Source organism: Thunnus albacares, chromosome 21 (assembly GCF_914725855.1).
Source record: "Thunnus albacares chromosome 21, fThuAlb1.1, whole genome shotgun sequence".
NCBI classification, from domain to species: Eukaryota; Metazoa; Chordata; class Actinopteri; order Scombriformes; family Scombridae; genus Thunnus; species Thunnus albacares.
Genome location: NC_058126.1, coordinates 17,744,860 through 17,767,584, shown reverse-complemented (window position 1 = coordinate 17,767,584; position 22,725 = coordinate 17,744,860). Strand labels below are relative to the sequence as shown.

The 22,725-nt window shown below is 40.6% G+C and overlaps 1 protein-coding gene across 4 annotated transcripts in view; it reads left to right on the top strand.

The window, feature by feature from the left end:
- Nucleotides 1-22,725, top strand: part of ctnnd2a (catenin (cadherin-associated protein), delta 2a) — a 279,280-nt gene that overhangs the window by 17,585 nt on the left and 238,970 nt on the right. The window contains exons 1-2 of one of the 4 annotated variants that reach the window (XM_044339798.1): nucleotides 18,870-19,144; nucleotides 19,858-19,916. The exons of 2 other annotated variants lie outside the window; for them this stretch is intronic. The gene's annotated coding sequence lies outside the window, so the exon portion shown is untranslated. Of the gene's footprint in view, nucleotides 1-18,869; nucleotides 19,145-19,857; nucleotides 19,917-22,725 lie in introns of those variants that run through there. One more of the 4 variants, XM_044339799.1, reaches the window with a different exon arrangement.

Sequence of the window (22,725 nt, the reverse complement as noted above, 5' to 3'; positions counted from 1 at the left end):
TACTTGGACCACTACAGAGAATTGCAGATGAACATTTAATATCCAGGAATTCCCATTATAGACACTACCGGTGACTATCTCTGTAACAAATTGGCTACAATTACGCACTTTGACCATACATGGTCCAGCCATGTACTAGGTTTTGACCTAGTCTTGTTTACTCCGACGCAGTGCATTGGATTTATAATGAAATGAATGTTCTGTCCCATCTGTGTTTGTGTGTCTTTGTTTTCATGGAAACTTGTTTTGAAAGCATGAGTCAGGATTTGGGCAGAAGCAGCTTGTAACCTCGCTCACTTTATTCAGATCAGACAGAGCGCTCTATGTCTAGCTTTCAATTTTCAAGCACACACACACACACACGCATTCTGTACACACACAGTTAGACAGACTAACCAGCTGCCCCAAGGCCTTTTGGCTTGTGAAAAGGGGCAGAGAGCTCTATTGTTTTCTCTGTGATTCAGTTATTACACAGAGATTAACACAGTGAAACTCTTCTGTGACACCCAAGGGCTTTGGACCCAGAGAGAGCGAGCACTGAACGCCTTTATCTCTCTCTCTTTCTACTGCGTTTCTCTCCCTCACCCTATCTCCTTCTATTTCACTGTCTCTCTGACAGACACACACATAATTGCACATGATGTTACGCACTTATTCAGGCATTGCCAAACAAACAGTCGCAATTATGGCTAAACATGCTGCTCGCACACACACACACACACACACACACACACACACACACACACACACACACACACATACACTCACACACCGTCCATGCATTTGTCTAGAGCAGTGTGTTCAGTGGCTGATAAGGAGGAGAATGGGACAACAACATTTGAACAGAAATGCCAGTGCAGCAACAATTCTTTCACACACACACCTGCCACACACATTTGAATATTTCATACACATGCACACACACATATGTTCATAGGTCAAAAATCAGGAATCCTGTTATTTCTTTTTACTGTTAATGATGGGACAGGCTGTGCATGACGGCTGCAGCAGCAAACAAAAGGATGCTATAGAGTTAGAAAACAAATTTGAACTTTGATTTACATTACAACACAGTGGAAGGTATTCAAACAGTGCATTTCCAGCAGGAGTGTTCTCTATGTAGAGAATGACATGAAAAAAGGAGGAGGCTAAGGAGAAAGACAGAGGGAAGCAAAAGGAGCAATGAAGACCAATAAATTGAGGAAGGGAGAGATAGAGAGAGAGCGATAGCAAACGAGAGATAGAGGGCGAGATGAGTGAATGAGCGAGCGAGAGGATGACGTCATGCTGATAGGACTGAGGCAGCAGGGTCCCAGTGGGATCTCCCTTCCTCTGACAGATGTACGGCATCTCAGTGCGATCAAACACAACCAGCAGGAGGACTTTCAACTCCAAGCAGCTGTAGGAGCATGAAAATAACATCCGAGCCTTCCATGTGTGCCTTCACCTCTGTGTGTGTGTGTGTGCACGCGAGTGTGTGTGCTGCACATATGGGTGTTAACTGTTCATACAGTATGTATCACACATCAGATGTTTTCACTATATTTTGTATCTATTTAAATTCCCTTCGCAACATGTCTGACAGAGCATATCATTTCTGTTTGCACCTTGTATGCCAAATTTGAGAAATTAATACATGAGTCTGTTACAATTATAGTAGCAGCGAAAATCATTTGATAAACTGAAACATTTAAAAAGTGAAGACAATAAATATACAATTTATGAAATTATCAGCACAGTGCAAGTATTTGATTGAGCCAGGTAGATGTTCCTGATATTTTAAAAGCCAGAGTTTTAATCTTTGTCTCTGATCTGTACTTACGGGAGATTTCATAGCTCTTATATTCAAATATCATCTCTCCTCTCTCCAACAAGTCCTCCAATGCAGAACTGCTTTCACAACACTTGATGTGGATGGCGGCATGTGCATGTGTGCGTGTATTTTGCGTTTGCGAGTGCTGTCACCTCATGTAAATTATATATGTATTAAATGTCAAGGCTGTGAGGGATAGGATGTGTGAATGTGTGTTGATATAGCCATGTTCCCGACAGCTCCCGGGCCTCTCTTATCCTGCTCTCAAGGGAATACTCTTCCTGTCATGCCACAGAACAGCCTCTACACAGTGGCTTTATAGGTTTCCTACTGTGGTGAGCTCTTCAGCCAGCAGAAGCTTTCGCTATGGAGGGGAAGAATAAGCTACATAATAAATTGGAAGTTACTGCTGTGGATGGAGTGGAAAGCAAAAATGTGCATCATCAAGTTCCAAAAGAAGCTATACTAGCTAAGAGTATCTCTACGTATATACGGTCTTCTTCTGCATTTTGCATACTGAACTTTAGCCCATTTTTTATATACCACAGATTACCTTTTCCTTGAAAGCAAAAACTCTATCTAAATCTAATCAATTAATCATTTGTTTGACTCTTTCCCAAGTCCAAAGTTGTGAATTTACTTTCCACCCAATCACTGAATTAAAACAAGTGAGGCACTGTATTCATACTGTATGTATCTTTTTCGGTTTGTAAAACAGCTAGTTACATAACTCCTTTCAATACACCGTGTGTTTGTGTTTGTGAGTGTATCTGCAAGCAGACTGTGCCTGAAACTCACAGAGGCTCACATGATTATCAAGACTGCAGCAGGGTGTATCTGTGAAGTCTTCTCTCTCCCTCACTCTCCCTCTCATTCCTCCCTTTTATTCTCTGTCTTTTCCTCTCTAGCTTCTTTTCATATTCTTTCCCATCTTTTTCTTCTCTCTCCCTCTACAGTATCTAGCTCATTTAGAAGACTGACCTGTCAGTTTTGATCTCCCACTCTCCAAGTAGCTGCCCTACTTATTTAGAAGGGGGGGGGGGGGTGACATTACACTGATTGGAGAGTGAAATACAAACAAGAACAAAAATAACTGGGAGCTATCTCAGAAAGAGGCAGAAATTAGTGAAAAGGACAGATTTATTGAAACCGTAGGTCTGTGTGTGATATTTTTTGCTTGTATCTTACTTTACTGTAACATTCCCATGTTTTCTACAGTATGTAAAACTAATAAAAAAAAAAAAAACAGTTTCATACGGAATGACCACCCATTTTCTTTGGTCGTGTATCTCATTTTCCCTTCTGGTCCTGTCACAGAGGAATGCACTCTTTCATTAGATCACACACTGAGTCAGGCCTGCTGTCTCAAAGATAACACCCAGGTAAATGTTGGCCCGTATCCCTCTTTGAATGCCAATCATATCTTCACTTACAAGACAGCGCGTGATGATAATCACGGTTAAGGTTATCAACTGAACACACTATGCCCTCATTGCTCTCTGTCTGTGCAATGTCTTGTTCTCTGTCACACACTTTCCCTTTCACTTTCCCCCTCTCCCTGTCTGTGTCTCAAATAAGTGTTTGAGATGGGTACAGTGTCTCTGCTTTTAGAAGCACTTCTTTCAGTCCAGTCACGCTATCCCTCCACCTGTCAGAGGTGCTGGGAATGCATGTCATCTTCAGCATTAACAGGTTAGTGCTCTACAAACGTCAGTGGCTTAGATGATAATTGTGCAGACATGGGTGAGAAATGACTTAAGAGTGATGCATGTTGGCATTTTCTATGAGTTATGAGCACTTCAGAGGGATGATATGCTTTTGAATGCTTTTGCTTATGTATTTGAATATACAAGTAGATTGTTGGTTTGTAATTTTTTTCATAGTAGTTCACATCTTTAAGTTTCCAATTTGGTTATGTGAGCAACTAAAAATTAGTCTGGGCAGATTCCCTTCACTTTGTTTTCTAAGTCAGTAGACATAACAAATAGGATATATGATCATGAATGACCTTGAGGTGTGTATAGTGTTTAGATGTAATTTGTGTTTTCATTCACTATATCAATGGCTGAAGCTCCCTTTATGTCGATTGTGCTGATGTCATTAGAGGTAACACTCATTTTCAGCACCATGGACAGCTCCAGGATATGTCCTCATAGCAAATAACTGGAGACTGCAGTTTTATTTGGAGCTTTTATGTCCAGCATTGGCTGTCACCAGCCCAATTTTCCACTACAAGGTGTCAAAAAGCCAGCCAAAGCCCACTCATTATTAATGTCAATCAATTTTCCAAATAACAAAGTAGTGGAACTAGTTGCCCCACAGAAATGAAGCCAGACTCTCCTTTCAATTACACTAATGAAGGTTTTGAAAAGTTAAAGGTGGCCTAACAGGCTACATTTGGCTGTGCTTTTGGGCAAGGTACTAATGATGCTTCATATTGCCAGCAGGGCCAGTTGGATTGTGCTGGACCTGAAGCATAAAATTTAAAAATTTCAACAGAAACACAAAAGCACTATTACATTAGTAGTAAGGAAGGGCAACATGAAAAGTATAAAGGAAGTTATACTTTCACAGTTGTGAGACAGGAAAAAAAACATTAACTTTGAAATGTAGGCATGAAAAATATATTATTGGAGTTGTTTGTGATTTGCTGCCACATGCCAGGAGCTATAGATGAAGATCACACATTATTCTGTTTTCTTGCACAGTTGGCCTTTGCCAGAGTCAATCCATTACAGTTACAGTTGCACAGTTCTGTGCAGTTGTAAATGTGCCTTTGCAAACACTGTTCAATGTATATGAGGCTTCATGCTCGCTTGAAGGATTGCAAGTCTAGGACTGTAATATTATGCACTTATGTATGCTTTGGGATAAATACTGCTCTGTACAGCAAGGGAGGCACTTAAAAGAAGCTTTCAGTAATTGTGAAAAAACAGTTGGAGCCAAGGCTAGCCTTCCTTCAGGCAGCTGCTAGCTGTTAGCCTTTATTCCCTCTTTCTTACAAGACAGACTGTATTTTCATTGCTATAAATGGATTTGGGGATATCGCACATGATTACATGCATGCGTTTCTGTGCTTCAGGAAATGCATAGGCTATTCTTACCGTATGAAATGGGTTCTTGTTCATGCAATATGTCATTGCTGTCATGAAGCTTACATAATATATAAAACTGTGGGAATGCTCCACACGAACATGCACATTTCTAACCTAAAAATATAAACCAGAAAATGAATGGAGTGGGAATGTTTTCTTCCTTTACGGTGAAGAGAAGGAGGTTAAGGAATAACTAAGAAAGTGAGACAGAGTGGACTAATGCCTGGCCTGCTGACTGACTGATGTTGAAACAAATTATCTCTCTGAGGTCTGATTCATGCTGATGGCAGGACTCTGAGCTAATCCAGGAGCACTGAGCACCATCAATAAACCATGCCATACAGATCACTCAGTCACTGAACTGTGACAAGTGGAAACTTAAGGGTTGTAAAGGTTATAGAATTTTTAAGTATAATATATCATATATATGACTAATATCTATCTTTTTTAATATACTTACAGAAAATTGTGAGACCATAAGCCTGCTATTGCTTCTATCTACCAGGTAGTGTTTCATAAAAAGACAGACTACATGTCGAATAAACCCTGTCACTTCTTGTCATAAACACAATGTTGTTGTGGCACTTTCCCTTCTTCACCATACATTGTTGAGAAAATCAGTTTGGTCAGTGTCAGACTGTGAAGGTAAGGAGAATATTTGTTTGTATCCTTTGCATGTGTAGATGACAGCATGCTGATTATAAGGAGATTATCAGTTGCACATTGTTCTGACAGGTGTGAAGGAAGTCAGAGGGAGGTGTTGGATAAAAGATAGCACTGAGACTCGGGGAAGAAAATGTCTGTTTTCTTCCCACCTTCTCTCCTACTCTCTCCTTTGTCTTGGCGCTGCCCTCCTATACTCTATCCCCTTGTCTAATCTGCAACCCTGTTTTTACTTCTTATCCTCTTGGTCACTCTTCCTCATATGCTCCAATATTTTCTCTACATTGTGTTGTCTTCATCTTTGTTGCTTGTGAGGGGTGAGTTGTTGTAACTTGCTGGATATCTCGCATGAGTTTCTGAGGTGACAGTGGAATCTGTTGCACGTTGCCTTCCTGCTGACAGCTCTGGCTCTGGGAGGTGACAGTATTATTTCAGGTGTGTTAATGAGCCACACTATCTATTAGTCTGCCAGTCAAGGTGATGAAACCTGTTTATGAAGCATCATTGTTTCCAGGTATCAGGCACAATGTTGCATTTGTAATCACCAAAAGTCTTATATATCAATATATAATTTTTTTTCCTTTTGCCAGCTTTTTGTTGTTTCATCTGTTTTTCATCTGGTAAATTACAGTTTGCATTGACCTTTGTCCTTGTCTTTGTCTTTCTGCTGAAATACAATTTTTGTCAAGGGTTGGATTCAAATTTATTCATTTTATTTATTTGACAGGGACGATACGTGTAGGCATTGTTACATTTTTTAAAAAATGCAACCGATACAATATAAAGGACTTCTAGCCATAGCTAATTTGCAGTCTGTGTCCCCGGTTAGGCTTTTAAGGGATAAAACATATAATACAACAATCTAATACAGGCATAGAGACTAACGACAAAGCAGATATAGACAAAAAACCACTGTAAACAGTAATTGAGACAACAAAGACTACAAATGCCAATTAAGAATTATGATTGAAAATAATGATTAAGAACAACAAAAGGGACAGAAAGCATGTATGCTATAAAACCCATATTTCTAAGTGTTGCCTTTGTTTAAGCCATAGTTTTGCTTCAGTACTGAAAGCTTTCAAATCAGATGTTTTTATTTCTGATGAAAGGGTATTCCAAATCTGTGGGCCATTAACTGGAAAAGAGGATTGACTGAATGTTGTTTTGCATTTTGCTGGTTTGCAGTCTCCACTAACTGATCCCCTTGTAGTGGCTCCTTTGCTATTATATTTTAAAATCATTTGACAGACTAGTTCTGGGGCAAGGCCAATCAGACACTTAAAATCAATTTTATAAATGAGAGATTTACAAAATTCTCAAAGCTTAATAAATTATACTCCTTTCCAAGTCAAGTGCATTGCCAATAGACTAATGAGGGTGCCATAATTTAAGGTCAAAATTTGTAAGTCAAATATAACATCTCAACTCCCATTGGTCCGTGTCATGAACCTTAAGCGTGATGATGCATCTTGACACTGAATAGCCCAAGAGGTTTCTGTATTCATGAAGAATTACATGCTTCACAGCAATTTAGCTGAGCAGAATACTCAGCGTCTTGTTTTTACTGTATGCACAAGCTTGCAACTCACTTTGTGCTTATAATGTGTTTTCTGTTTGTTTACTTAGTACAGCATCTCATGACTGACTACTGAAAGATAATCCACTATATACAGTATGTCCACCATTCAGACGCTGCACTCCTGTTCCTGTGGGGACTGTATAGTGGGTCCAGGATCAGATGGCACCATGGTGGTCTCCTCTGTGCTTGTCTAGATTTCTGTTTCCTGTCTCCTGTCTGTCTCACTATCCTTCTTCCTGCCTTCTGAATGTCAAAATAAAACCTACAGGGAGGAAAGTTTACAGTAAGCTGGAAAAAAGTTGGAATTATTTCTACCTCTCTTCTCTCATTTCTCTGACTGTGGGGGAAGAGACTTCTGACTTTATATGCAGCTTGGTTTCTCCTGCATGTCTGCAAACCCAGCGCCCAATCTAGGTCAACCATCTCACTGCTTCCCAGCTGCCTGACTGAGCTGTGTGCATATGTGTGTGTGTGTGCGTGTGTGTGTTGCACTTTCAGTGCTCCAGGCTACAACAACAACAACAAAAATTTGAAATATATTTGTTTTTTTCCTTTAAGAGAAATCCATTAAATATTAATGTTTGCTATAGAGGACTTCCAAATAATTGGTGTATTTGGAGTAATACAGTAGAGTATATCATAGAAATGCTACAGTAGCAATAGCTGGAGGTATTGATTGAAATAATCAATTTTGCTGTCTCTGTTGACTGCTTGCACTAGGGCTTTTGAAAGCAAGCAAAACAAGCCTCAGGCATCAGATCATAATTGTCTGTGACCAGCCTCCTGAATCACAGAGGTTGCTGGAGCCATGAGAGCCACAGCCACCTTCAGTTTCACCCTGTGGTCTGATTTTGCTTCTGCTGGGGTTATCTGAGCTTGTTCATTCCTCAGAGGGAATATAAGTTTGACAAACCCCAATACACAATTTCAAGACCTGCATATGGATGGAGACAGTTTTATTTCTTTTAGCACATTTATAAGCTCTGAGACTCTGGGACCACAGAATGCTCCAAAACCCCCAAATTCATTTTAGTATAAATTTGTAATTATTTGTATATCTGCACACATGCTGTATCAATTTATATATTAATGATTTACATTTACGTGGAGAGTTTAAGTCCAATGTGAGCATGTGTTTGTGTGTGTACACATTTGTTAGTGTTCAGTGCCAGAAGTCTAGAGGGATCGTGCCAAAATAAACATGGGAGTAATATATGATTATATAATTCCTGATATTTCAAGTTTCAAGTTAAACAAAATCATTTATTTGCAACTCACGTTTAAGAATTCTTGAAATGGAAAGATGGAGCCATGGGAATATGTCCTTAGTTGTTGGTTCAACTTTATGGTACTTTGTTGTATTGCATTATATTGAGAGGAGTTTGTAATATTTCGTTCAATCCATTTATATCAATGATGCTAGTAGACAAAATACTAGAAAACCATTTCTATTAAAAGCCTCAAAATAATGTACTGTACTTGTTAATGTTTGTTGCTGTATTGTATTTATTTGCAAATCCTAATTTGGTGAGTAAGTAAGAAACTAAAAACTATGCATTGCATTTCAGCAATAATTTATCAGTGGAGATTTAATGATGGAAGTTGTCAGAGAGGAGATGATCTTTCATCTGAAATCTAAGAAGGAAGATGACACTGAAGGTCTTTATAAGACACCTTAAATTTGAGAACTAAGGGGCTAAAAAGAATCCTCACTGTCACATTGAAAATTTCCATTGGCATCCTGTGTTGTAAAATATTTGAATTTTGACCTCAGGACTAGTTTGAATCACTTTGAATAGTTCCAGGGACGACACCTTTCAGACTTAATCAATCACTGTTTAAAAATGTGGTAGTGACTCTAAAAATGCTGTACATGGTTTAGAGATCAAAACTCATTAAAATGGTTCCCAAATACAGAAATAATAAAAGATGTTATTGTAGCCGTTTCAGTTGTTTTTCCGCTCTTCACGTCAGTTCATGAAAATTCTCCACATGAGGATACTGTATCTATTTATAGTTGTGGGTGTGTCTGCATATTTAAAATGTTTATGAGCTTGCCTCCACATGCGTACAATTGTGAGCTATGATGTGGTGTGCTTGTTTGTTTACATGCATGTACCGTGCACCCTCTCCATCCCTCAGCATTGCTAACTGAATTATGCATTATTCAGAGTTTAATTTTAGACTTCACATAGAGGTAAATTGGAGCTATCAATCATCCAAGACATTCATATGTGCCAGACTTTGGGAATCATTTTTGAAAGGCAAAGCAGGAACTAAGGAGTGATTGGCTGGGGAAATTGGGTGTAGAAATTATAATTATGGTTTGTTCATTTTCCAAGCTTTGCCTCATTCTGATGACATTAGGATTATTAGCCATATGTTAGGGATAATTATTATTTGAGCTTTCCTGGATACTGATGAAGTGCACACTGAGAAACACAGCTAATGAGTTGCAGTATTGTTACTCAAAAAGTCAGATGTTTCCATCAAGTCTAATTTGCATGTTCCTCATTTTGAACAGGAGAACTTAAAAATGAGAAACTATGTGAAACTATACAGGATTCATAGCCAATTGTGTTTGAAATTCTAATTCAATGAATTTAACGGCATGAGTCACTTTTAATAAAGCACAGTGATTCACAGTAAAAGATAGACTGGCACTTAGACCTAGTGGAATACGTCATTACCAGCTGTGTGCCTGTGTGTGTGTGTGTGTGTGTGAGCGAAAAGTGTGTTTTGTTCCTAGAATGCTTTCAGGGTCAAGAGACTCCCCATCAGAAACCATAATTTTTCAGAGTGGCTTTGCATAATCAAAATTTTTCTCCAATATGCATAAATAGCCATGTCATACTGAGCCATTTTAGAAACATTTGTTTTTGAAATATAATAACATTGTATTAGCTCCTGTTAGGCCTATTTAAGCACGTCAAAGGAAATATTCACTGAATGCCAACTTTCCCCTGGGAACAACAGGAAATGTTTTGTGTGTTTGTTCTTGATAAAACCAGTCCACAGGAAAATAAGCATAAAAGTATTACACCAAGACTTGGGTTAAAGAACCAGCTGTGAATTTGAAATGGTTCCAAATTTCCTAGAACTTGATATTTGTTTGCTTACTGATGCCTGAAGCTGTTTTGACTACTGTAGTAGTCAGCTGGCTCTTATGAATATGCACATAGTGTTTATAGGTGACCAGAACTGGTACAGAGGGGTGTTTCGTAATGCTTGATTACATTAAAACTAGATTAAGTTAAACCAAACTTATTTCAGTAAGTCAAATCTATGTCTATGTAATTAACTGTTTCATAATGGAGGTTTATATACTGTACCAGTCAAAAGTTTGTATATGTTGCAACCAATCAGGCAGATGCAGGACTGTCGTGCAACTAGCAACATCTTTATTTTTGCTTTAAACAACGAAAACAAAGCAGTCTATGCTCACTCTTACAGTCCGGCAGCACACTTTCTCTGCTACTAAAAACGATTGTCTTCTTCTCTTGGCTACCATGACAACAACAACAACAGTTTTCTTCTTCTCCTTCACAACTCAACTTTTTTTGACTCAACAGCATAGCCTGGTGGCGGGAACCAGACAGCGCCTCCACAAACAATACTGAATGAAATACAAACTCACAAACACTTTATGCAGTTTAAATTTAACCCAATAGATTAATTAAATTCTGCAAATTAACCTGTTAAACTCAACTAAATTACAAAAGAAAATAAATTGGGGGGGTCTCTGATTTAACAGTAGGGAATGTCCTCATTAACAAATATAAAATATCTTACTGATATCCATTGACCCCCTCACACTCTCCCTCACTTGAAAAAATGTCGTCCCAACATTTAATTATACCTCCAAGCCTTTCACACAAATACATGGACAGTCGTGAAACTGAATGGGCTAACATTTAGGTTATAACCTGGTTTGTGAGATGCCCAGACTAACGTGCACTGCAGTCTGGAATACTCCTGATGTCATCGGTCTCTTTTTTTTTTCTTGTGCCCAAACACCTGCATAGTTAATGCATATAACACACCCATGAGTTCATACACTGCGGTGGGTCATTTCTTTTTTCTCATCACTAATACCCAACCCACACAAAACACATAAGTCGGCCAACAGTCTCTGTGTTTCCTACTACAAGATCCACACAAGGCACATAGGTATCATTCAAAAGAGGTAAAGAGTGTCTTTTCAGTTTACTAGGTCATTTATAGTCTATTACCAGGGCTGCCAGTAGCCACTGACAGCTATCCCCTTGGTTGAAACAGTTCTCTCTGTGAAATTCGGCTGGCCAAGTCTGTCATAAGTCAGAGTCTGTGGATGCCTCCTTTGTCTCCTTGGATATTCCCTCCACTCTGTCTCCTCGATCATGTCATCCTCTGAGCCCCTCTTGTCTGTAGCAACAGCATCATCTGCACTGTCCTCCGAAGTTGCTGTGTGGATCTGTCCCTCCTCAACAATTTGTGGAGGCTCGCTCCCTTCTGGGACAGTCTTTTCAGCTTGCGGACGGAACTCCTGAGCTGTGGGGTTCAGTGAAGGTGGACTTTGGAGTCCAGCTGGAGACCAGGTGAAGGTCACTGCAGATAAATCCTCATGACTCCTCACTATCCATTTGTTGAGTGTGTTTAGTCACCAGTTTTTGTGGTTATTTCTTTTCTTTGTCTGGGTTGTTGTGGGGGTTTTATCTTCATGTGCGGTGACAGGGAGGAAGTCACAGGGTAAAAGCATGTTCCTGTGCAGTGTCCTCCTCCTGCCTCTGCCACCTTCTGGTCCCACCTCAAACACAGGACTGTCCTCACCCTTCTGACTCTTGATGACATAAATGTCATCCTCCCCGTAGGAACGGATTTTCCCTGATCCTCCCCACATTTCTCACCAGGACACGGCTACCCACTTGGAGTGGAGGACCATACACTCTCTTGTCATATTGTCTCTTTCCTCTATCTGCTGACTTAGAAGCATTCCTGGAGGCGATGTCATATGCCTCAGCCATCCTCTGTCTCCACCTCTCCACATAGTCCTGGTATGGGCCTGAATCTGCCCTGATCTCTAGCTTGCCCCACTCTCTCACTAGAGCCTTAAACTCAAGACTCTCTCCCTCTAGTTCTCGTGCAGCAGGTCTCTTATTTCTTATTTTGTAGTCATACATTTTGCCTATCACAGGGTCTTGTCTTTGGGCTGCCTGTATCAAATCTCTGGATAATGGCTGAACAGTGCTGAGCAGATTCTCTGTTTCCAGCTGTTCTTTAAGAGCATCAAACGATTCTGAGCTGAGGAGCAGACTTTGTTCTTTTTGTTGAACTAAGATGCCCTGTTCTGTTGCCCTGACTTCATCCTGACAAACTGACTGGGTGCACTGATTCTTGTATTCCTCAAAATCCAGTGGCATTCTTGATAAGCAATCTGCATCAGAGTTCACTTTGCCTGGCCTGTATTTTATTGTGAAATTGAAATCTGCTAGCTCTGCAACCCATCTCTGTCCAGTAGCATTCAACCTCTCTGTTGTCAGTACATATGTGAGTGGGTTGTTGTCTGTATAGACCACAAAAGAGGGAGCATGAAAGAGATAGTCTCGGAAGCGCTCGTTGATGGCCCATTTAAGCGCCAGAAACTCTAGCTTCCAAAAGTGCAGATGATAATTTCTCTCTGGAGGGGTGAGCGTTCTGGACCCATAGGCTATTACTTTTAATTTACTGTGACTTCACTGGTACAGCACCGCTCCCAGTCCTGCCTGAGAAGCATCTGTGTGCAGGACAAACTGTTCATTCAGGTCTGGGTAGCCCAGAATCAGTGGGTTGGAGAGTTGGTCCACCAGATGGCATAAGACCTGGTGATGATCGTCGTTCCAGGAAACTGGTGTGGCTGAGGGTAGCTGTCTTTGCTTCCCTTTTCTTTGTTTTCCCTTTTTTAGAAACTCTGGCACTCTTTGAAGGACTTTGAGAAGTTGCTGGGGCTGCTAACAGTTCATACAAGGGCCTAGCTATGCAAGAAAAGTCTTTAATATATGACCTGTAGTAAGACAGAAAGCCCAAAACCTGCCTGACTTCTCCTACTGTGCTAGGGTTGTTTTTCTTTTAGAGCCTGTACAGGAGCCACTTCTGCAGGGTCCATGCTATGGCCTTCTTTTGACACTATCTTGCACAAAAATCTAACTCTGGGTTTAAACAGTTCAATGTCTTTGCTGTAAGCTTTACTCCATGTTGCCTGTATCAACGCAGGTTCTACATGGTCCTCAAAGGACTGTGAACTAGATTGTCATCCAGGTACAGCAGGCAGATGTCATCACGTAAACCCCACAGACACTCCTCCATGCTCCTCTAAAATTCAGCTGGAGCTGAACTCAGGCCAAAAGGAATTCTCAACCATTGGTACAGGCCACAAGGAGTGATGAAGGCGGTGAGCAGCTGACTTTCCTCGTCTAAGAAGCCTTGGTGATGTGCTTTACCTTGGTCTAGTACTGAAAACCATGAGCTTCCACTGAGACTGTCTAGCATGTCCTGTATCCTAGGAATAGGATGCCTATCTGGCACTGACTTTTGATTCAGTTCACGATAGTCCACACACAGTCTCAATTCACCTGATTTCTTTCTCACACACACTATGGGTGATGAGTAAGGTGATTTTGATTTTGTAATCCAGCCCGTTAATCAAATCCTGCAGATACTCCTTTACTTCCTGGTGTAATGGCTTAGGCACACTGATGTAAGTTTTCTGGACTGGTGTCTGGTCGGTTAAGGTAATGTGCATGCGGAGTGAGGGTAAACAGCCTACATCATTCTCATCTTGGGCAAGCCTTACATTCCTCTCTAAGCATTTCTCTCACTAGGACCTGCTGGTCACCAGTTAAGTGATCTAATGCTACAGTGGGGTCCCAAGCTTCACTACTGTGGGTGGTGGGACATGTTGTGTCTGAACAGCCTGTGTCTCTTGGTGTGGATTTGTCTAAGCTTACTTGTATCTGTTCTTGATCACAGGGACGGGGACAGTGGCTGAATTACCTCTTTTCATGGTGAATAGTACTTCTTTAATGTGTAACCCCTCAGGTAGGTCTGTGTCCATTTTGGGGCAAAACAGCATTACAGTGTCTTTCTCTGTCTGTGTGTGTGCGCGACATCTCACTATGGTGACTTCGCCTGGATGTAAGACAACTTTATTCTTGCCCATCCTTACCATGATCCCCTCATTACTGGACTGGTGAGCATGCATTTACCAGAGTAAATGTCAAAAGCACTGCTCACAATTTCGGTTACTCTGTCACTGACTATCCCCTTTTGTTGTTCAAGTTGTTCATTAATCACCTCCTCTATTACATTAAAGCCAATGATTGGATCCTCTGCCACATTGGGGTCACTGGAAACCAGTACCGTTACAAGCAGGCTATCACTAACAGCATCTGACTTGCTCAGTTTGAATTCTACAGGTATCCACCCGATAAATGGTATTTCCGTCTGATTGGCTGCAAGTCCATTTAATGGTATTGGCACTAGGAGTTCATCTATTGCTCTGATAGTGCTATTGGGCAGATGCTCAGCTTGCCATTTGTCATTTATTACAGTTGCTTGAGCGCCTGTATCCCACAGTGCTGTCACTGATACATTATCAAAGGTACATTTCACCATTTTACGTTTCCCTAGCAATTGGATAAGTTTTTTACCTTGTCTTGCTGAGAGGTAATTGACTTTGCATGTCTCTGCTAACTTATTTCTTTGTGCCTCTTCCCCAGCTAAGTGTTGCTGAACACAGGGGTTTGTGTTCCTGCCAGTGATACTCCTGACACGTCTTGGAGCAATAGACTGTAGCTGAACAACCTGTACATGTCTGTAACCTTCTGTCTCTGCATTCCTCCTGCAGACAGTAGTGGCAGCGGCGGGACTCTGACAGTTGTGGCTGGGTCACTGCCGGTCCCTCAGCAGCAACCCTCCGCAGTTTCCCTGCACCTGGCATGGAGCTCTGCATCCTCTGGAAATGTGGCCCAGCTGACCACACTTGAAGCAGTGAATGCAACTTCCTCCTTCTCCTTTGTCCTGACACGCCCTGCAGCCCCTCCTTCCCATGTCCTTGCTCTCTGCCACTTACCTGGAGTTCTGTGATTTGACAGTACTCATGGAGGCGAGTACCATCTGTTTCATTTCAGCTACCTCTGTCTGAAGTTCTCTTACCAGGGTGTACACCTCAGGCTCAGGTGGAGGAGGAGCTGTTTTTGCCTTTTCCTTAGAGGGCTCTTTGGTGTTCCTCACTGTCTGTATACTCTGGGCTGAGGAGGAACCCTGTGAACCATCCCAGGCGTTGCTGGTTGTCTGCAGCTAAGCCACTCTGGGTGTCTCGGTACTGTTCTTCTTTAACTTGTTCAGTCTCTCAGTCTCAAGGTTAGCTGCTTCATTTATTTTTTCAATCAGGGTTTAATCTGTCACGTCCAGATTATCAAGAAAGGGCTTGATCTGGAATTTGATATTGTCATTGAGCAGTCCTGTACCCACTGACCCCAGAAACTTCCTTTTGACTAGATCTGCATTGTAGTGTTCCCCTGACTCTCTCTCCTTGGATGCAAAGAGCAGTCTGTCTTCTAGTTTGATAGCTCTGAACAAGAAATCTTGTGCTGACTCTTTTGGTTCTTGAGAGACACTGATCAGTTTTTGGCACAGGTCTGATATGTCATCTTCTTTGTAATGTCCCTTTAATATTGTTTTTAGCTGAGGCAGGGTCAAACCAGTCTTTATTTCAAGCATGTCACGCAACTTTAGGCCTGGGCTGATGGCCCTTATCACAGCCTCTATGACTTCTGACTCACCATGATCCTTGCGGAGCCCGCTCTCCACCTGGTGCATGAGGCTGGTGTATGACAACTTGTCATGCTGACCTCCTTCACCAATTTGGCCACAGATGCGAAACTCTCTGCGGATGGTCACTTCTGGCACCTTGGCTGGCGGCAGGTTCTGGATCGGGTTTACTGTGGCGTCATCAGATATGTTCAATTTGACACCAAGCATTTTTATTTCCTCTTCTAAGGCTGTTGCAGCTCCAGATATTTTCCTTCCATCTCTGCCCGGTCATGACATTCCCGCTCTTCCCCCTTGTTGCACTACCCCGTTTTGCCGCCCATCAAGGTTAACAGTTCTCGAGTCATCTAAATCGCTTCCTCTGCCTCTGCGTTTTGTTCTACATCATCCAATTTATTTCCCGCCATTTTAATGAGTGTTCGTCTGCTCATATTTTCAAGTCTCGTCGTCTTCTTCAACGCATTTTTAGATATTTACAGACCTCCACTATCCGGTCCCAGTTCAGCTGGCATAGTATGGTGGTGGCTCGGTCCAAAAGTATCTCCAAATCCATCTTGCATTTGTCGGCGGTTCTTTTTCGTTCCAAGTTCGTCTCTGTTGAAAAGCCCTCTTCTTCCGTCTGGTGCCTGTAATGGCGACTGCGCTCTCCGGTTGAACTTTTCTCCTGGCTGGCCCGCCAGAATATGTTGCAGCCAAGGACTCAGGCAGATGCAGGACTGCCGTACAACTAGCAATGTTTTTATTTTTGCTTTAAACAACGAAAACAAAGCAGTCTATGCTCACTCTTACAGTCCGACAGCACATTTTCTCTGCTGCTAAAAACGATTGTCTTCTTCTCTTGGCTACCATGACAACAACAACAGTTTTCTTCTTCGCCTTCACAACTCACTTTTTTCGATTCAACAGCATAACCTGGTGGTGGGAACCAGACAGCGCATCCACAAACAATACTGAATGAAATACAAACTCACAAACACTTTATGCAGTTTAAATTTAACCCATTAGATTAATTAAATTCTGCAAATTAACCTGTTAAACTCCACTAAATTACAAAAGAAAATAAATTGGGGGGTCTCTGATTTAACAGTAGGGAATGTCCTCGTTAACAAATATAAAATATCTTACTGATATCCATTGACCCCTCACATATACACTTTCTCATTTAAGGGAATGGAAAGGTGTGTCCAAACTTTTGACTGGTACTGTAAGTCAGACCTCAGTTACCATGGAAACATATCGCACTATTCCACTAGTGCTGGTCAGGCTATTTTTCAGGCTTGGCTTCACCTCAAGTTTAACAAGTGTTACAACCAATTTGTCAGACTGAAACAGAGTTTTCAGTGTACCTCTTTGAAAGTTCCTCTTTACTGCTGCACTTTGAACATGACTCAATTTACATTACCAGTCACATCATATCAAAAAGATATTAGCTTAAAATCTGAGCTACTATCTTTTTTAGTCTTGAGTATCTGCACAGTAGGCCTTGATCCCACGATGTCATGACCACAAGAGCGCTGCAACAAACTGAGCTAACGGAGGAGTTCATCTCTGATATTATATTTTCATCTCTGTTTGTGTCAAAGTCTGAATTAAATGCTGCTCTATAATGCAAAAGTTTTCTTTATATTATGTTATATTATGGAATATGTGGCTCTTTGGCCATGAACATCACAATTTTGTCTTTACCATGTTTTTTTTCTTCACTGTGTCATCATGAAATAAACCAGACTTGACTTAGTCTGATCTCATTAGCTCTGAGTTGGTTTTATGAAACAGATTAATCCAGGTTTGGTTTGTTAGGCTTATTCAAGACAAGCTTTTCCCAGCTTTTCTGTGTCAACTTAATGAAACAACCTTCTTTACACACACTCACACAAGTGTGGCTAAATTTCACAAAAGACAGCACTGATACAGTGAACTATAGTCACTGTGTAAGAGAGAAAATCCAGGTTGTTGTTTGGTGATATTTTTTCTTTTTTCTTCCACCACTATATTACTTGCTAAACACTGACTGGCTGAAATGACATGCCTCATATATCCAGCACGGCAGAGTTGAATTGACGGCAGAAGAAAATCAATGGTAAACATGAGATTTTGATGACAGCCTCTCAGAAGTAATCCATTGTGAAAGACTGTAAGGTGACAGGTCCTCCTGCAACAACAGATCACAGTTTCATGCGCGATGTCACAGGCCTACATATCTTGTAAGATAGAACAACACACATCAAAACCACATAATGCATAACAACATATATACCAATAATGGTGTTGTGTGTCTAATGATAGCACTATGCCTTAAAGCCCAATGCACAAATGATACCACAGCAGTGTGATGCTTACCGTGTGTGTCACACTTAATACAAAACTGTGCTGAGTAGGTATTTCATTAAAAAACAGTCTCTCAGAATACTGTAAGAGACAGGCTATTATTTTTCACCAGGAGCCTTGTTTAATGATGCTATACATTAAAAACAAGATGATCATTTCCCCTGAAAGTTTTGGGTTTAAACTGATTGCAATTAAGTGCAATTATTTACCTCTCAACTTATCTGATTTTTATGATCAAATTTCAAGTCAACCTGCAGATCTTATGGATAACATAATGCCAATTTTTCCATACCCCATGAATCTTGACTTTAACTGTAAGATGCGTTCATTTAAGTCAATTCTTTATACTACACAACCCTAATAATCTGTTAAGACCTATAGGAAACATAATGGAGTGCATTCTGTCCATATTGATGGCGCCTGTGGTGTGGTTGAAAGATCAATGCAGTCTTTAGTCACAAAGTGTATTTAAAGGTCATGTGGATACTCTCTTCCTCACTTATTTGTATGTCACACCCTGTTACAGTTTGCCAAATGCCTACAGCTCAAATCCTTAATTGAATATAAAAAGGTCCTTGCAAGGACTGATATGGAAATTGACACAGTTATATACAATGCTACCAGTTGTATACCGTGGGATAGTGAAAGCTGCTGCTTTTATTTTAGTTTTTGCCTTTCTGAACAGTAAGAATACCCCATAGATGGTAGATAAACAACAGCCTTCATACAGCCTACTTCCAAAATGCCTAGATGAAGTAATAGCGCCCTGCATTTCCGAGGATCAATTGGGTAGTGAGCTCCTAGTCTGAGCTAATGCTAATTAGCATTGGCTAGATCAAAAAGACAGTAACTTCAAGTCTTCATTGATCCACACAGGTATTGCAAAATTATCAACATTATTTTCAACACTGTAGCTTGTTTTAAGACGGATGGAAATGACGAGGGAAGTGTTGTGTAATATTTTGTGTAGTTGTGACTTGTGGAAAGTTTGTAGTTAAATGTTTTAGCTAACATGCTAAGTCTTGGCTCATCACTGCTGGTAGAAATATTTTTAGAAACTTAGCTAGCATTATCTCAGACATTAGATTTTGTAACTGTGCTAAGTTTCTTTGATTACAGGATTTAGGTTTCAGTTGTTATAAATATATTTATTGCCAGATTTGGGGGGAATTTCTGAAAAGCAGGGACTATGTTATTTTAGTTTTCATAAGTCTTTGTCCTTGCCACCTTTTTGTGTAATTAGCGCTGGAGTGAGTCTGTTGAAGGAATGTTAAGTGTTAGCTGCATTGTCTGTTTGTTAGATGTACAGTAGGAGTGAATGTAAACATGAAAGTGTTAATTGGGCTTTATGTTTCTTTGTTAAATATGGCTATTTTTAGTAGGTAAGGATTTTTATGCTGCCAGACTCAGAAAAATGAACATCTGCTGAATGCTTTTTATATTATTTCATATTATTATTTCAAAACCATATCAAATTTTGGCTGGATAGACTATTGGATTATTTCAAATAGCTAGTCTAAAACAATTGGTAATAAATGAAGACAGGCTTGAGCAACAGACTAACTCTTACACTCTTCATTGATCCACAGCGCTATCTAGTCTGTGTATCCCTTGCTGCCAGTTAAGATATCCTCTTGGTCTGAAGAAGGTAAGATTTACTGTTGGCCTTTTTCATAGCAGACATTTTGGCTTGTCACAGGCGTCACTAATGACCTTAACAATGGCTCTGTTCTATACAGGTGTGCCAGTAAGTAATGACAGTGTCACAGTAAGCCCACATGCACAATACCAGAATCCTCCAATCAAAGCAGCTACTGTCAATGGAATTCAGCCAGTGTTCTTTTTTTATTATTTACACCTGTGCTTCTTCCTACTGTGACATGTCAAAATTCCATGAAAAATGCCCACTGTGTTTCAGCATAGATCTGCAGGAGGATTCAAATTCCCCCTACAGTATTTCACATGCCCAAGGAAACTCCTTCTTTTTGTACATCCATCACACGATGTCTTCCAACCTAGGCTGCATTTCAAAGCCCTGTAAATATTTCAACAATGTCATTTTCATGTGAAGGGGAGAGGCACGCTTTCAATTGTGTTCCTCAGAGGAACCACCCACTCAGATATGCTGTGGACAATGGCTTCCTGATCACGCAATACTTGGGAAACTGGGCTGGGGATGGAACAGGAGATTTGGCAAAAAGACAGAGGCAAAATATAAACAATTCATACAGTCCCATAGTGCATTCATGATTATTCATTCATACTAGCTACTGCTACAGTAAAAATCCGAGTTTGTGTTGAATTTTGATGCACAGACATCATGCTCTTAACACAAGATCTCAGTGCAAGTGGCCTGTAAAAAACTGAGAGGTAAATTATTTTAGACTCTCAAAATAAGAAAATTAAACCAACACTCTGACATTACCCATAAGAAAGTCTATCAACATCAATGATTAACATGTTTGCATAGCTTATTGCAGCCAAGGGGCACAGCTTGCTGCAAGCTGCTGGCGAGACAATCATCCAACCAGAATTTAAATGTAAAAGTTAGAAGACAGAATAGGTTGAAAAGAGGATAAAGAGAGAAGATAAGGTCAGAGGGCAGAACAGGGTGATGCAGTAGAGCCAACAAGGCATGGAGTCTGACAGCTGAAGGGCCATGGGGTAAAAGGAAAGGAGACCTCACTAAACCTCAGAGGAAGGTGTGTGTATGCACTGAATGTGTATGTCTGTGTGCGTTTGTGTGTGCAGGCAAATGTTCACGTAAGGTATGTTCAGCTGGAAGGGTGCAGGTGTGGAGGCCTGTCAGGTCATGGTGTTAGAATGGGGCAGAGGGGCCAATCCTGCCAAATCCTCTGACTCAGGGTGTGAATAACCTCTGTGTTTGTACTTGCATTCATGTGTTCTTGTTTGAGTGTGTTGCAGAAGTACTTTTTTCGACACCTGGAAACTGGGAGGTGAGATGTCCAACAGTCTGTCAAGTCTTTAAACTTGCTTGTTCCCCCAGTTGGCACTCAATTTGTTCAATTCCAAAGTCCTTAAGCAGTATTACTACTTCCCACTAATTAATCAGAACGCTGATTTGTACATCAAATGTATTAAATTAAACTACAATTTACAAACAAATATTCTGCATATGCAGCATATCTTTTTAGGATCCTTATTAATGTCAATGGCGACATATGACATATTTTGATTGTCAACCTAATGATCTATTGTAGTCCAATAGAACAGAATGTTTACTGATGCACTGGTGCTCAGTTAGCGCATATTAAAATGAATATAGGAAACTTAACACTTTATCTACGACAGGATGCAGTAAAATAATCCAATGGTGCAACTACCAAGGTATTTATACTGTACTTTAACTAACAAAGCTTTCAAATTTCTCTTGAAAAATACTGTAAAATACAAGGTTGAAAATGATATAAGCACACAGGAATAGAAGCATTGATACAGTTGGTGGGTTATGGATTGAGCTATGGGGAAAGAGCAAAAAGAAACCTAGCAACAGAATAAGTGAAGCAAGCAGACGTGTTGACAAAACAAAGCAGTTATCCTAATACGATGAGTATATAGTGTATGTTGTAATATCTTGATGGTTCAGTTGTTATGAGCCTGGAAAGCAGACTTGTGCCTGCAAGGTGTAGAGAATAAGATACAGCTTTTCCTTGGCTGCTTGTTCGGTCGTCTCCTTTGCACACTATAAAGAAATTAGTAGCAGTAAAACTTCAAAACTGTGATGTGAGTTTTTTTGTGTTTACACTTTGGTTCTCCAAGGTACTCTGTTAAATGCTAGGTCCTCTACCATGCTGTCAAAAACAGGAGGCTTTGTCTGAGCTTTTCATGTCTTATCTAGGTCTGAGCCAAATGAAATGTCAGGCCATCATCCCTCCTCAGTTTAACGGGAAGCCGCACACAACTCAAACCAGCTAGAATGCTCTGCAATTAAATGCGTCCCCAGAGCTACAAAAGCTTTCTCTAAGCTGAGGTTCCTGTTACATTGTATGCTGCAGGACGCAACACATCTATTCAATAGCAGCTCAACTGTGCCTGCCGACAATAGCCCAGGAAGAATATTGGGGTGGTGGAGTATTGTGACATTTGATGGCAAATGTGTTGGTACTGGGATTATCTCTACAGCAGCCAATACACAGTGAGCCAACTTTACAATTTTCTGAACACGGCACCTGTCTGGGCACTAATCACAAAGGGTTTGTGTCTACTCTATACATGATCATTGGCTTTCTCAGACAATAAATGGTTCACAATAATGTGTATTGTTGTATGCAGAGGCTCAAAAATTGCATTGCTGCTGGGTTCGGATTGAGGACTTTGGTCTTTGGCTACCGGACTGCACTTATCAAAATCACTTAAAATCTGTCTCGTTTACTAAATGTAATTGTATTTGTTGCTTGTGTCAGTTTAGTGAATATAATGAAAATTGTGGCAGAAAG